The following is a 17357-nucleotide window of genomic DNA, read 5'->3' as shown; positions in this document are numbered from 1 at the left end:
TTTGTCTTCCTTGGCAGTTTGGAAACCATTACCATAGGATAGAATTTCATTCTAGCAGGGAAAACATTGTAACAAATTAACAGGCCAAAGAAAAGAAGAGAACACTGGGTGATAGGGATAGGTAGGAATTTTTCAAGTATATTTTTCATCAGAAAAGAGATATTATTCATTCAAAAAGCCATTTTTTATTTAACTTGCAACTCAAACCACCATTTTTAAGTCTTAAAGTAATAAAAATGAGAACATTTCTTGTTCAAAATGAAAGGTTAATTTTATTCCAGATCACATTTAACTTGGTAGTATAGTTGCTGCATGCTTAAAAAAAAGAAGTAAAATAGATAAATATCTATGTATGTGAAACATTTCTGAATTTTAGTAATAGAAAATTATAAATTACCAAATTCATTTGTTTGCTTTTTGTTACAGTTTGGGATAGCTGATCTCAAACTCTTTTAGGATAGGCAACTTTCCTAGCCTTTTTGATTAGGGCATTATGAATGTCTGAGGGACAAAAGAAAAGCTAAGAAGATAAAATAATAGGTCAGGTTTTGGTGAGCTTTGTGATCAGAATGTTCTAAAATAAATAACATAATGAAATATTTGTTCTCTGTGTAAAAGGTCTATGAAACTTGCTTAGAGTTTACAAGCAAATATTTGAAAAATTACATTTGTCAGAAAACTTCGGATTAAACTCTGTATCTTAAGATTGATGTTAGTATAAGAAAAATGTTGTATTTAAGCAAGTTTGTCACAATGAATCATGTTAAAATAGGGTTCATGTGTTCTGAGAATGTTGTTCCTGGCATATTGTGCCCTGGTAAGCTAAAAAAATGCAAGGTTTTACCTCATGAAGCAGCCTTTGACCTCTCATTGAATGCTCACAATTCATTTGTTAGAAAAGAAATATTTGCCAGGAAAAAAAGTAAGACACATAAAGTCAACTCACATTTGAGCAAAATACATTCCCTACCCTGTATATTTGCTTTTGGCATGTTCTGTTTTTGCGTTGCCTACTGCGTCTGAAATACCTGTTGACCCTCCTGCTAGACTGCAAAGAGGTGGTCTCAGAGAGGTGACTCTGCTTCACTGTTTCTTTGACAAGGTCGTAAAAGGGTTCAAAAGTGCTTGCAAGTATTTGGAAAATCTTATTTTTAATTTTTTTTAAGAAGAAAAATATAACACTTTTAGCTATATCTATAAATAAAATATATATGAATCCCTAAAGTAAGCCAGTTCAAAACATGGTTTGTTTTTTTTCTCCCTTAATTATTTGGCAGTAACATTCTATAAATTTGAGCCATTAGGCCACATTTAACTTGCCACAAAAAGATGGCAAGTTAAAAAGGGGAATCACACTTTCATAAACCTTGAGCTGAACTGTTCCAAAATTGTACCGAGAAAGGCAAATACTAAAGTTCAAGAATCTCGTAGAAACAGAAGCACATAATTATTATACCTGATAAATTAATTCCCTTCTCTGCTCCTTATTAATTCCCTTCTAGGTGCTATTCTGCAGGGTGGCTGGTTCTTCACCCAGCTCTACAGGTGTTTGCCAATATCTGGAATCATCCCCATCGCCATATATATGGCAAGATCGCTTTTTACTTCCAGGACAAAAACAGTGCCTGCTTCCTACCACCATGTTAGCATGAAACTGGGAGCCTTGTTTGTCCTTTTCCTGGGTGATGAGTATTTTGAGCTACTGTTATTTTTTTTTTCCCCACTTATTCTCATTCTGCAATCACATTTGCAGAATGGCAGATTTTCTCAGATCCATCTAGGGACTCTGTTTAATGGTTTACTTGGTTACAAGGGTTGGTATTACAACCATTTAATGTTGATCATGTAATAACGTGCTCTGCAGCACCCTCCAAAAATAGATATCTCTTGCCATATGAAGAAATTGTAATGCTAACTTTGTGATTTCCCTCTTTAATCACTTCTACAGCACATTGTGGATTAAAATCCTAATAAAAGCCTGCCATTTTGATCATTACTTTAAAATGCTGTTGACACAATAAAAATTGCTGAGTCATGTCTTGCGCACTTAAAGGACAAGAAGTTATTAAAGTTAAACTTCTAAAAACCAGAAGATGAAATATTAAGGCATGCACAGATTTATTCTGTAAGACTTTATATCTGGACTGACATCTTTCCCCACCATTAGTATTGCTCAATTACTTGTGCTCTTTCTTACGCACTGAGGCAATATCTTCACGGCCACACAGCTTTACTATTCTCTTCTTCCCTGGGCACTATTTGTACCTCAGTTCAGGCAACACAAATATAGATCTGTAGGTATACAAAGTTAGGGAAACACTGCTCTTCCCCTCCCTGTGTCCTCTGGAACTGGCAGTGGGAACAAGAAGAGGTTCAAAGGCTAACATGCTGCCACATGATGACAGGTTCTTCATCTCTTGAAGCCTTCATATCAAGAAGATAGGCTGTCAGAAAGTGGTAAGTTTAACACATACAAGCAGTAATAATTCAACAGCCTCTGCTAAGGGATAGCATGAACTAGTTGTGCTTTCCAGCTAGAAAAACTTATGAAGCAATATGAAAAATATACAACGAAATACAAAGAAAAGGCAGTCTTCTTTAAACTGATAGTAACATGTCTTAGAGATGTTTTACTCTGAGGTGAAACCATACTGAATGTTGGGCTTGCTAGAGACAGAACAGAAGAGATTTTGCTGCAGTTGGTTCAAACATATTAAGGAAGTATATGTGGCCTATTTCAATGCTGGCTACTATAAATATAAGGATCTTACCATGAAGATTGACATTATCCAGGATTTAGTGAGCACTGAATAGTATATATATGTGTGTGTGTGTGTGTGTGTGTGTATATATATATATATAAAAAAAACAATAAAAGACTAAAACCTAGCAGCAGCTCTCAGTACAGTAGTGGAAGGGTATTAGCATTTATGTTTGAGTGGTTTATGTGGAGGTTGTGTAGGCCAAATGCAGTCAGGAATGAGCCTGAATTTTAGGACTTTGTCCTAAAAAGCTCATGCGTTCTGTACTGGACTTATTCAGCAGTATATGTCAGAGGAGTGTTCAGATTTAGGAAAGTTGGGGCTTGCCCATAGAGTACTACTGAAGAGATTTGAGGGAAATTAAACTGAGAAATTTAAGATTGCCTTACTATAACTTTTCATTTCAGAAATAGATTGTACATAAGGAATAGGTGGATAACCTTAACTTCATGACAGTTTTTCTGCAATTCAGTTAGAGTGTAATAAAAATATGGTTATTATATTGCTATTATTATTACATCATTATACACTGTTTTAAAAGGAGGTAAAGTGAAATTTGGTCATTACTGATACATTTCAATCTCTACTATTTTTATATTACATCTTTGAAAATCTTCACCAAATGTAAATGGTTTAGGAACATGTACAGTGTGGAAAACAAAATATTTGAAAGTATCAGATCATTGCCAGTGCATGCTAAACTATAAAATAATTACTCAACATCTTTTTTGGACTGCGGGCCAAATATAGGTACTGACATTTCTCCAGCATTAAATTATGTTTGCTTGTCATTAGCATGTATGAGCTGCCACAGAACTTCGTTGCTTATATGCCAATTTTGGCAACAGGGCTGCAGAGTCATCTTTATTCAAGAGCATCTTGAGGTAGAAAATTTCTCATTTATCAAAATACCTCTTCTCTCAGCTCCATTCTGACAACTTCCAGCTGTAAACTTATATTTGAGATCCTCTCTACAGTTCTGTGGACTTTCCCTCTCTTTCTGTCTTTCTTATGAATAATGTACAAAAACTATTTTGGTGTAGACTGTTTTCTGCTTGTCACAACACAAATTAGAGTGAGGTCTTTTAGAATTATACTGATTTTTATAAACACATTTTACAAAATTCTCCATCATCTTTGTGACTAAAAGCAGGGACACTGGCACTTCTTCAGCACTATTCTTAGCAAATCTGAAAAAAATTCCCAGCTGTTACACAGAGCACTATAATTTTATACAAGAAAAACCACCAGTACTCCAACCATAAGTGAACTAAGGTGGAAGAAGAGACCAAGGATCTTTTATCTCAGGGATCTAAAATTAAAATTACCAGTTGGCGATAATAAATTTTACAGGGCCTTGTGTGTGTGTGTGTGTGTGTGTATAAAAATTTCTCCACAGAGTTATCTGGAGACAAGAAGACAGGAAACAGTGTGGATACCATGCTTTTAACGAGGAATATTTAGGTTACTACCTATAGTCTTACTATTGTGTTCTCTTTTTCGAATGAACTGTTTGCTAAACAGCTCTCCATCTTTCTAGGGTCATAGTCTTTGCTCCTGCACTAATAGACTTTGAAATTCTTCTGTAATACATTTGCAGGCTTTCTCTTTCCTATTTTGTTTTGTTGAGCAGCACACTGGAACAGTCTTTTATCCCAGCTAAGAAATGACAAGCTGTTTTTCTGTCACAAAAGCATCCCTAGATCCAGTCAGGAAGAGGTAGTACAGGCATAGACAGTTGGTTTAGGGTGGCTGGAAAAAAAAAAAAAAGAAGATAATATGGTTACAAAGAGAAATCCTTAAAAGTAAAGCATTTCTTGAAAATCTTTATTTCTTTAATAGCTGCGTTATAATGTAATCTTTATTTGCATGGTCATGTACTTTCCTCATCCGTGAAAGTGAAAAATACTACAACTTCATCAAATCTCAATGGGTCTACATGAAACCAAGAAATAATGTTTCTTAGATATTTGATCCAAAACTTACAGAATGAAAAAGTCTGCTGTCAGCTAAGGAATTCCTCAAACAGTTGTTTTTTGGGTTTTTTTGGTTTTTTTTTTTTTAAGAGTGGAAATGTCTCGGCAAATGACTCTTCCATTACTGTCATTCCACCTACTTCATAGGAAATAGAAGGTTTATGAATAGAAATGCATAGAAATTATGACATAAAAGAGAGAATCCTAGATATTCATTATCCCATAAACTTTACAGAAAGGCTTGCATGGTATAAAACTTTTTGGTACAGTAACAAAATTTATACAAATAATTGCAAGTAATTTCAGATATAGTAATGCTATGTAGCAATGCATAGTAAAATAAAGACATTCTTTTTCCCTTTATCGGTCAATGTGTTTGCCCATTTGAGAAAGTCCTTCAAAACTTTCTGCAGTTGATGGTTTTCCTCTATCTATAGACATTTATCTTGTTTGAAATTAGGCACACATAAATTGCATTTGAGTCACCTCGGTGAATGACAAGCTCTCACTTTTACACTCCCTGGCGTTGGTATCCTTACCTGGGCTGAAATGCTGGTGCAAATACTTCTTACCACTTTTACTGGTGAGGAGAAGGACATTCATTGCAGTAAAGTACTGTTTTTATTTGATATCACAGGAGGTTCTTGGAGTTTCTCTATGAAGAAAATATGAAAGAGACTGCCTTAGAGCAAATTTGGTGCAACATATGATAAACCAACTATCTGAAGAGAATTAGACGTAAACAAAAGTGGAGATATATATTCTAATTTAATAATTTTGCTATTAATGCAGGTGATGGAAATAACTTTCTTTGCTTTTATTTAAAAGAGGGACATTTACTTTGATAAGCTTCATTTCATTCTGTTAAATACCAAATTATCTGATAATTTGTTGGTGCTAAAACTGAGAAAAAACTGATCAAGATAATTTCATCCTTTACAAAATATTACTCCTACCATAACCCTCACAAAGTCAATAAAATGTTGCATCATCTGATGTGTATTACCTTTAAATTGAGAACTTGTTAGGGTTATTCTTGCATTCCCAAGAGCTTCTGGCTAGTGTGTAAGCTCTGCACCTTATGAACACACATGGTGTGAACTGAAGGGTACTGTGGAGGACTCGCTCATCCCTTCATCTTCTAGAAGTATGGGAATCTCATTGCTATTCTCTACCCTTTTGGAGTTCAGTGAACATTTTCCCTCCTATGTTTTAACTTTTTCTTGATGGTTATATTTATTTTCTTTGCTATCTTTGAAGCAGTTGAGTCTACCTCTCTAACTCATGGAAAAAACTCAACACCTCATAGGGTTTTTTTCCTTTTTTTTTTTAAATAACTATGAGTGAGAAACAGTAGGTTCTCTGTAGGTGTACAATATTCACTCCCAATGGCTTGTGCGGTGCTTTTTGTCTTCACACCAACAAAGGACCAGGGCATGTTTTTTGCGTGTTTTAACCCATGAAAACATTGACACTTCTCACAAGGACAAGCCATTGCAGATGGTGGAACAGAAAGAAGCAATAGGAGCAACTCCTGTCATAGGAGTTTCCAAATGCTCTTTTGATCATCTACTCTCACTTCCCTCCCATATTTAGCTCTGTCCCACTGGCTTGCATCACTTGATCCCTTTTATTTGTCTCCATCTCCTCTTCCAACTTCTCCATCACGGTGGCAGAGAATGTATGCCCTGTAAGGAACTCCTCCATTCCAACTTTCACATTTATCTCAGCAAGACTTATTATTTCCAGGCTGGTGTGCTTCATTAGGTGATCTGCCTGGTTTGTGCCAACAGCCTCCCTCACTCTCCAGACCCCTTATATACCCTAAACAGGAACACACAAAGATTCTAAAAATCCTCTGCTAACCCCTGGTTTTGCATCTTCTGTTTGATTTTGCAGGAACTGTGTTTTCATTACTCTGTCGTCTTTCCTTTTCTCTCTGAGTTAATTAAAGTTAATTGATTAATTGGTACTCTGCTATAGTAGCTACCCAGCTGGAAAAGTATCAGTGTGCAGAGTGATCATATGTGTAGAGCATGTCTAATTTATTATCTTCTGTAAAAGGGCCAGAACTCCTTTTAAACTAGCTTTAGCAAGGTGTATTTTCCAGATGAAACAGTAAAGATGGAGTACAACAGAACTAGTCACAGGTTCTACCCAGCTTTCTGCAGTGGCCGCATTTGAACTTAGGTGTACGGAAGTAGCTCTGGCTCCATTGAAACAACTTCAGGAATCACATCTTCCGTTAAAATGGTTTCTATGGACTCTTGCACTTGGCATTGTCACCAATACACCTTGCAGACTCTCTGGTGCATGACCAATTTGCACATTTAGGGAAAAAAATAAAAATCCCTTAATAATATTTTGGCTGTCGTTTTCCTAGAGAGGCAACAGGGGCTGCGTACTTTCGGAATTCAATGGAGGCAATTGAAATTATGTCCTATTTGCATGCTACAACCAAAGCAAATCCCCTTTATTATGGATTTTGTAAAAATTGTGGCTTTTTTCAGTTACAGAGATTTGCAAGTATATGTAAAATCCACTGCTCCAGTGTCTCTTAATATGGAACATACACATGTTCCATATTAGCAGTCATCCTTATGTCCTGTATAAGAAAATGTTAAGTCAATCCAAATTAATCTTTAAAATTGCTAAATTTATCAAAAGCATTGACTTAATTTGAAATACTCTTTTTCGTGTCATTTGTGATCAGTTCCAAAATTGTACATTCCTCCCCTGATTAAAAAATTTGAAAATACAAATTCCAAATGATATTTCACGTGGGACAAAAATTCATTTTATTATTACTACTGTTAAGACCTATTTGAGCAATCAAGCAAAACCAAACCAAACCAAACCAAAAACCACCACAGAAATATTTTCTGGTTATTGAAGTGTCTGTAGAAAGGAGGATTTGCTGTAGTTCAGAATATGGTGGGAGGATATACATCTCCTGTCGCCTCTGTAAAGTTCTTCCAGTATCTGCCAGAGACAGCACCTGAGTTTGATGGTTTTCTTTGAATCTGCAGTCTAATGCCTTTGGTTACTGTTAGAATAAGTAGTGTTTGTGCCCAGTGTGAGCTAGAAAATTAATTTCTGAAGGCATGTTTTCCTTGTTCACCTAGAAAATGTAGTACGGTATATGGTATGTCTCTAACTTATAGGAACAAGCAGATCAATGAAAAAGAAATTATGAAAATTGGGGAAAATTGTCAATTTACGAAGTATTTATTTTAAGGAGCTGTAGATTCACTTATCATTCCTTTCTAAAACCATAGATTTGTGCCTAAATATTTGTCATGTGTATTTAAAGGTGTAGTGTCTTACCTAACCTTATCCAATAACTACATCGTATCTATTGTATTAGGTAGGTGAAGTCATGAAAAAATTAGTTCCATCTTAAATACAGAAATTTTGCTCCGCCCTATGCTAATGTAATTATTTTCATGTTAAAATTGTTTATTAACACTTTTTTTTACTCTTATTTTATTTTAGGATTTTCTTTAACGCTTAAATAAAATATTCAGATTCAAAGGCACGAGTTGACATTTAAGCAATTAATTATCAGTACTTTTTTCAGATATGCTGATCACCAAAGAATTTGACCTCATTCTTTTGAGCAGTGAACATTAATATTTAGGGGTTTGTATTTTTCAAGGCCAGTTTCTTGTTAGGAGTACTTGGGAACTTGTAAAAAGTTACAAGGAAGTGCAACGTTTACAGCACAAAGAACTAAAGGCCAGACCTCAATGTTAACATAAATAAAGCTTCTGACATGTAAGCAAATGATAAGGTAGATTTGCATACAGATTAAACTTAAAATGAATGCCGTTTATTTATTTAAAGGAAAATGAAATCAGTTAAAATACAATATAAAAGGACATCACTAAAAAAAAATCGATATTACTTCTCTTTACAGAATATAATGTAAAAATCACCATTTAGAAGAAAAAGCACATTACCTTGGTAGGAAAAAAATCACTATCATTATGACCAGCACCAACAACAAAACCAGGTAGATTATATAATTAAAATAAACTATATTTCCTTAAAGAATAATTAAAACATTTCTGAATCTCGATAGAAATGCTTAAGCATTTGCTTAAGCAATGTCTTCTTCAGTTTTTTGAGGTTTTATCATTTTATATTTGGAATGACATAGTTATATTTTTATTTAATAAGCCCATATATTTTCATTCAGCTGTATCTTCCTTGCAGACAGCAGAAGTCTACTTTCTCTGAGACAACTTTATTTATTATTTGTTGGTGGTTCATGGAACAATAAACACAAAAGGGACTTTAAAAATTTGCATTATTGTCATGAAATGTTTTGCTAGGTTTTGTAGAGAATAGTAATGTGGAACAATAAGATATGTTAGATTTGTTGGAAATAAGAGTCTCAAGATTAATTGATTTGGGAAGATAACTCTTAGTTGAAAGGCACAGATAATAATTTTACGAGACATTGTTGACTTCATTTTCTGAAATGAATTCATCATTGTCTATGTTCCTGAATATCAGAGAAACATTCACACATGTATCTCAGCGATTAGTGTGTGAAGAGTGTGCACCCTGTGTGCAACTAGCTGGAGTTTCTTTTTTTTTTTCCTCACCATCAGTGCTCCTCATTAGTTGAAAGAATGGAAAGTAATTAATCTTCAGTATATTCCAGTGGTGTCAACCACAGCAAACAATTCAAGGTAGGGACAACAACAACAACAACCAAACAAAAAATCAAAACAACAACAAAAAGACATATTCAAATGTGGATTTGTTTACCACCTTGTTTTACTGTGATATTTTATTTCTGCTTCAATATAACGTTTGACGTAAGAAGCCATTTTCGTGATGTCTTCCGTGTGGTACGGAAAGGTATGGGTAGGATTCATATAGCCAAATTTAATCATCTAGAAATATGATGTAGCCACCTGATGCTCACTGTATAGTCCATGGAAAAGAAGGCGCCTCTAGAAGGCGGCTCATGCCATCCATAGACAGAAAGGTCAGCAGAGCTGCTGACTGGTTTTCTCCACCTCATTAATTACAAAAGAAAGCTCAGACCTGGATGGCTTACTTGAATGGGAGATGACTCTCACTCAGTGCCTCTGTGTGCTTCAGAAGTAGGTTGTAACATTTCATTTTATGTGATATTCTGTCCTGTGGGACTGACCCACGTAAATATGTGACATCATAGAAAACTCATAACGGGGATGCAAAGTAGTTACAATGCTATGTTCTGTTGTAATACTTGTTGAAAAAAGCGTGGTGTGTCTCCAAATGCTACTACAAAACAAATCCTCCATTGCTGTTCAAATGCTACAAGCCCATGAAGCATGGAAGGAATTATTAACGAAAGAGCACTTTGCTGCATCTTCCACCTTGGAAAAGATGGAGCTTGATGTATTATCCATTGGATGAACCCACAGTGGTTGCATTTGCTGGTTAAGTGTTTGTGTGCAAAATGTTGTCAAAAGAACAAAACTGGTGGTAAAACTGACACAATTAAATGTAACAGTTCATTGGAGCAATTGTGGAGTGTTACATAAGTCTGTGTAACTACAGGAATTTTGAAATAAATGGGGTCTTTAAGAGACTGTCTCAAAGGAATCACTTACAAAAGCACTGGAGTTATAAAAGATGGCCTGTAAGGGAGACTAATGGGTGGAATATCTAGGATCGTTGAAGGGTCACTGAGTAACTTCTTTCTAGAGTCTCATTATTTTCTATTTAATATGTTAATTTTTCAAGGAGATGATATAAACCAGTGAGAAATATTTTACTAAGCTATATTACTTGTTTTGTAGTGAACATACATAGATGGTATCAAAAGTCAGATCTTTTTTTTCTGTAAGTAAAATAAAATAGTTTTGAAGTCACAAAGACTGTCAACTCGCTTTCCACTATTTTCCACTACATTTAATGAGTTAATCTTGCATAAGAGCTATTAGGGAGCAATTTATTTGCCTTAACATAAGCATTATCATTATATTACACACTCTATAGTGCCTTTTCTGGTCTCCAGTTGCCTGCCCAGAAGGTGAGGTACTCCTACTAGAGTGTCGTGTCTGCTAGATACCTCAGCAAATCTAAACAGCATTGGACGTGCCTAATCTGCGCATAAGCAGCTGAACCCTGCCCTTCAGATTCATCCTTGTGTCTCATGATAACAAGATATACATGATGATTGTGTAACAAACTTTGCTGCTTTAGAAAAATCTATGGACTGCCTAGTGTAAGATAATAAAATGTGGCTAAATAATGGCCTTTGGTCACTTGTGTTTCAGAGACACCTAAAATTATAAGGCCAAGATTTTATTTTTTTCCCAAAGTAAGTAGTAGTTTCAATCACTTGTATTAAACAGTGAATGCAAGACAGAAGAAAGGCTAAATTTTACAGCAGTAGATTTAAAAAAATTGCATCTTTTAAAAAGGATTTTAGACTAAGTAATGAAAAATTTAAGCCTTTAATTCAAACACTAGTTACTTTAAGGATGATTTGAAATGTGTATACATTCATTAAAATGAAGGTAAGTGGATAGCTGTATTTTTCAGAAGAACTGAAATAGGGTGAGCAAATACTTCCCGTTAAATCTCAGTAATTAGGCACTTTGGAAAACTGCCCAGCGTCTAACTGTGTTGTAGGCATCTAAGTCTCTGCAAAAATATGACCTTCAGATCTCAGGAATCTTCCCAATTTATTTTAAATCATCACAAAAAACATCATAGTAGATAAGTACCTAATTTATTTCTATTTTCTTCTTATTTTGCAGTGGTTTTTTTTTCCAAAAGCTTTAAAAACATGAGTAAAAATGTTATGAGTTGGAAAGTCACGTTCACATAGGCAAATAATCATCTGGTCCAGAGAGTACACGTCCTTAAAATCATACTGAATTTACTGGTGGAGGTGGGGCTGGAATCAAAGCGTTAGGAAAATGGAACAAGAATTTACAAATGCAGAATGATGGAAATGTGAAAATGTTGTTACTGGTAAAAGCTTTCTTTCTTGCAGTCCAGACTTACAGCAGCTCATTCCTGACGTCATGCTGAACTACTGACTGCTTGCTGTATGACGATATGAGTAATGATCTGAACACCTCACTTTATTGACAAATCGTAGGATCACTCAGGAGAAGAGAGACCACAGAAGTCTCTAGCCCAACCTTTGCTCAACCAGGAGCTCAAAGCAATGACAATACTGAATTCAGACCAGGTCACTCAGGGCTTTGTTGTGTCAGGTCTTGAAAACCTCCAAGGATGGATATTCCACAGCCTGTCTGGACAACCTGATCCAGTGCTTTATTATCCTCACAGACAATTTTTTTAATTTAAATCCAGTTGAAATCTTCTGTTTCAGTTTATCACATTTAGGCATGATGTAAAAAAAACCAAACAAGACTTCGTTTCCTTGGCTGCTTTCAAATATAAGTAGTGTTTGAAAAATTAGTATTTTTTTTTTCACTCTCTGCATTATCCCTTAAGTACAATGCATATGTTCTCCCACCTTAGAATGACAGTAAAATGAGGGTTAACAGGAATGAATGTAGTTTATTGATCATTTTCAGCACTGGACTTTCTCAACACCTACTGCCTGCAAAAAAAACCCAACACAAAACTGTGATAGAAATAGAACTTTCCCTGAGACATCAGGGTATGTGAAAAATTGGTGTGTTTTTGTGATATATTATATTACTCCTTTTCCATCAGAAGGACATTTTAATCAATGTATTGTTAAATCCACTGACCTTCCATCTACTCTTCAGAAGGGTAGGCTGCTATGATTTATTCGCCAGTGTACTTGGATGACATTTTGTCTACTAAAGCATAGGATTCACTGGCAAGGCCATTATACTTCAAGCAAAAAAGTACTGAAACCTACATGATTACAATTTTGATAGAGGAATGTCATCTAGATCTGTATGTATTTGAAAAATCTCTATGGTGCATAAGTAAGAAAAATAGCATTGATCCTATCTCGCTTAGGAAAGTCATTGGATTGTACTTCTGTGAAGTACAATGGTTTGCTTTCCTCTACAAAAACAAACAAACCATGCAGAAGGAAATTAGTCTAGAAATCATATGTAATATACCAGGGTGTCTTAACAGAGGAAGGTGTGGCTTGTATGCAGACGTGACTCAAGTTTAGAAGGAGACTTTCCTGGGTGCAGAGTGAGTGGAGAATAATGCCATTTCATTTGCAGATCTATTTCTTCCCATGCTCAGGAGGAGACACTACCTATATTATTAAGCTTGATCCTGACTATATGTATCAACGTGAAGTGTAGTGTAGATGAAACTCTGTGGTAGAGTTGTTAAGCATTGCAGAATTACAGTTCCTGGCGTGCAAAGTAGAGGGGAATAATGAGTTCACATTTTACTCTGTAGTATTTATGACAGCTACTAAAATAATAATTAAAAAAAAAGAGCCTAGGCTGCGTACTTTATGTATGGATACAATTATGATTTCCCTAATATGTAGGGAAAAATGCAAAAATCACCGTCCTCAAAATCTCACAAAACTCCATCGTGTGTTGTGTTCTAAAAGAGACTGACAGATAGACGTGGAAAAATGTAACTAAACAACTACTAGGCTAAGCACCAAGACAATCTTGTTCAAAGAAGCAGAAGCATCACTGAGATAATCCCCGGTTTAGTCTTTGACGAGTTGGCATCTCAGCATTCTCCACTCTATGAGCTATTATGTGGCGATTTCAGTATGGGAAAGGTAAAATTGGGGCATGACTACACATTTCATTAAAATATCTGCTTTTTCAAACTCTTATGAGAAAAGTTAGTGGGTTTTTTATTTTTATATATACATATTTATATGTATATATATATACACATATAACCTACATCTAATAAAAAGGCTAACATAAAAAAGTCATGCCTTAAATAATCATGTCATCATACTAGAGCAAAAAGAGAATGGAGACTATTTTACAGGGAATCGGTCTGGAAACACTCGACTCCCCTGTATTAACAGTCTAATTTGATTCAAAACAGCAATAAAAGTATTTTCTCAACCAGTCAACTGTTCTTCATGCACTAGCACAGACCAGGTTGCAAAAACCATTTTAGCACCTGATGGCACAGAGTGGAATAGTGAACAGCTCATGTTAGGAGGAAGATGAGCATTTTTGTCTGATGCTTGTAATCTGCGGCCAAAAAATAAGGGCAAAGGTTTCACCGCTCACATTTTTAGAACAAACTAGCACTTTCTGAATGTAATAATACAAGAAAAAAAGGCAATAAATAATTCAGAGTAATATTTTTGAGTCAGCTTAAACCATAAGGCAATAAACAGCAAACACAAATTTAACCTTTAAATAATAATGATAATCAGATTTGGAAACACTGAACATAAATAAAGCAGTGGGGCCTAGAGCATGTGGGGTGTCAGTAAGTTGAAAAGCACGCCATCCGGCTGAAATCCTATTTAGAGCTGAACAAAGAATAAAGTTATTTTGCTACAAATAGCTCTTAATATTAACTTCATATTTATCTGTATGTAAGGAAAATTGTTTCTTTGCATCTTTCTGGTTGTTTGAAGTTGTTTCTGTGCATTTGATAACAAAAAAGTCTCACCCATCGTTGCCAGTGCCAGATTGGGTGGCATTTGTTGCTCATCCTGACTCTGTTGCCTGATAATTCAGCAATGACAGAGGAGTTGACACATGGGAAGGAGCTGGTCTTAAAGAAGGCTTTAAGGTTAACTGCAAACCAAGAAAGAAGGGACATGGAAAAAGAAGCTAAAGAGACAAATACAGGGGACAGAAAATGTGGGAGGAATACAGAAATCAGGAAGTGGAAAATTCAAGGAGCATAGAGAATATATGGAGAGAGGGAAAGAATATGTAAATAAGTGTTGAAAGGTAGCAAAGATGGCAGATGAAAGAAGCACTTATTTTTTATTTTATTTTGCTGGTCAGTCTTTTTTCCTTTATCCTCATCCACCTCTAAAACTGCTGAGCTCTCACGTCAATAAAAGTGCTAATAGTAATAGCCCTTCCAAAAAGGATGTTTTTTCAACTCTTTGGCAGTATGTTGGTTAAAAGACAGCAAGTTATGCTGGGATATCGGTGTAAAACTTCTAAAGATGGGATTCTGAGATAAAATATAATGTATTTTATTTGTATATGATATTATACACAATGCCAGAACTCTTTAAGTACAAATATGACTGTTGTATACACAGTGCTCATCTTGGAGGATTGTGTTGGGCAGAGATGCTGTGTCTTGGGAGTTAGGGAGTCCTAAAAAGAATCCTGTATAAAGAAGGAACCAATTCTTGCATAGTTGGTCCAAAATGCTGAAAAGAAAGAAAGCAAAAGGGGAGTCTTATCTCCTCTCTTGCTTCCTAAGAGCATGGCCTCAGCCCAGGAGGCTGTGGCAGTTCTGCCTCTGCAGTAAGCGGTGAAGGTGAGGGAAGAAGAAACTCCTGGTACTGTCCTCAGCTCTGAAAGCTCTTGTGCAAAATGGGTAATGCATTAGTGGGTGCTTGTGGTGGATATTTTATTTGGTATGTGTTTTGTGCAGAGTTCAACCGGCATCTCCAGCATCATTGCAGACTGACTATGCAACTTGCAGAATTTTTGGTGTATTTCTGGTTGGCGTGCTTTTTTCTACAAATTAGCTTTACATCTTTTGGTATTTAGGCAGAATTTCTATTGTGGTCTATTATTTGTGCATGGACTTAAAACCCCCCATAATTAGCATTAGAAAATGAGATACTTTCTTATAAACACAGCCTCTGCTTTTCTTTTGTTTGGTATACTGAATAGAGTCCTGAACATATCTGAACCATGTACTAAGTGAAGCAGCAATATGTAGTTCAAGAATTCTGGAAAGAAGACTTAGGATAGTCTGAGGTCAATTCATTTCCTGTCTTTGCTAGAGTGATGAAAATATGAAGACCTAATGAAGTAAAAAAATCTTTTTCAACTTTCAGGACATACAAAGACTTTCTAGCAAAAAGGCACACAGGAAAACTTAATAGAAAAAAAATGTCTGACTTTCTTTTACAATAGTAAGTTTGGGGGAAAAAATGCCTGGCAATTTTACATCAAAATATCATGACCTTAAGTCTATCAAATTTATCTATAACTACTTGACTATCACAAGTCACTGAAACAGAGTGATGCACTTGTTAATGAAAAGAAACATCATTCCCCAAAATAAAGTCTTTAAGCTCAGGAAAGAATTACAGAATTTTTTAATAAGTAACTCTGAAATACACTGTGATCTAGTGATATGTCCTTTAAAATATTAGATGCTGAAAAAGAATTCTATCTCCAGCAATGATAGTTTTTCATGCTACAATATTTCTAAGATACTAGAGATAATTTCTGTATTAACATAAAAAAGTTAATATATTTTATAATCATTAGAATTTTCACCCATCCCTCCCCCAAAGGTTGCATTATTTGTGTTCACTTTAATATAGTTGAAGTTAATCAACATAAGTAGATGTGGCAATCTTTACCTACCTCAGTTAAGATGAAAACATCAGTTTTGGAAGAAAGGTATCTTCAGATATGACTCTGGTATTTTGGGGATAATTTAACTAAGTTTTCTGAATATTTATAAAAACATTGTTTATCTTCCTCTTAAGATAGTCTATAGAATTCTAATGATTTATTAATATATATAAAGAAGGCATCCTTTTTTATAATAAATAAGAAGCCTAAAACTTGCTTCTGATTCCACAGGACCCTTTTAATAACATTATACAAAATGCTCTGGATGCTTCCAGAAGGTCAAGTAATCCACTTTTCTAATTAGTTATCATCTGATTATCATTAGCTTGTAATTAACTGTCACCATCATATATATCATCTCTCCTCTGACTGAAGAGGAGAGTGGAGCCTGCTCTGTCTCCTGTACCCCAGCAGCAGCGATGCGCATTCCCAGCAGACTGGCAGGGATGGAGGTGCACGAACTGAAAAACAAACCGTAGCTGTCCAATTTCAGTTATTTTTTTGGAGTGGGCATAGCTGTAATGAGGAAATAGGTGTTTGTATTTTTATGTGTGTATTTCTGTTTGTTGAAGGTGGGTTTTTAAAATAAGTAATACCCCAAAGACCAGAATGCAAAGAATAGTGGACAACTTCCAACATGGAAATCCTATTTTGTTCTTTGAGTGTATTTGTTTCAAATGGAAAAACTTGCAGATTGAATTATGAAAATAAGGATTATAAATCTTTGATGTGAGTTGCTCATACTCATTTCCCAGAAGTAATTTACCATAAGTGCATAGTTAAGTGATTATTTCTCATTTGTTATATTTTTGAGAGTTTTTGAATAAGTAAGCTTCCCAGCTGTTTCAAAAATATGCCATCACCTGCTGTTTCTTCCTTGTAAGTGCCAAGCTACCTACCTCTGCGCATATATTCCTTCAGCTACCACTAATAATAATAACAACAACAATAAAAAATATTTTAGTGCCTATTGAGGTTTAAAATGCTGAATTACAACATGGCAGGCTACCAATTACTTTCACATAGACAGTAGATACAAATGCATTCACCACGGCTCTCATTCTGAGCCATAGGCTGAACTTTAGAAAGGAAAATTGTAATCTAAATGCTGAAATTATGTTGGAAGTGAGGAATCAAAGAAA

At 35.2% G+C, this 17357-nt stretch overlaps 1 protein-coding gene across 1 annotated transcript in view; it reads left to right on the top strand.

The window, feature by feature from the left end:
* Positions 1 to 17357, top strand: part of IL1RAPL1 (interleukin 1 receptor accessory protein like 1) — a 674122-nt gene that overhangs the window by 180475 nt on the left and 476290 nt on the right. The gene's annotated exons all lie outside the window — the stretch shown is intronic.

The sequence above is a fragment of the Mycteria americana genome, chromosome 1 (genome assembly GCF_035582795.1).
Source record: "Mycteria americana isolate JAX WOST 10 ecotype Jacksonville Zoo and Gardens chromosome 1, USCA_MyAme_1.0, whole genome shotgun sequence".
Classification (NCBI taxonomy): domain Eukaryota; kingdom Metazoa; phylum Chordata; class Aves; order Ciconiiformes; family Ciconiidae; genus Mycteria; species Mycteria americana.
This window is presented reverse-complemented; position numbering and strand designations above follow the sequence as displayed.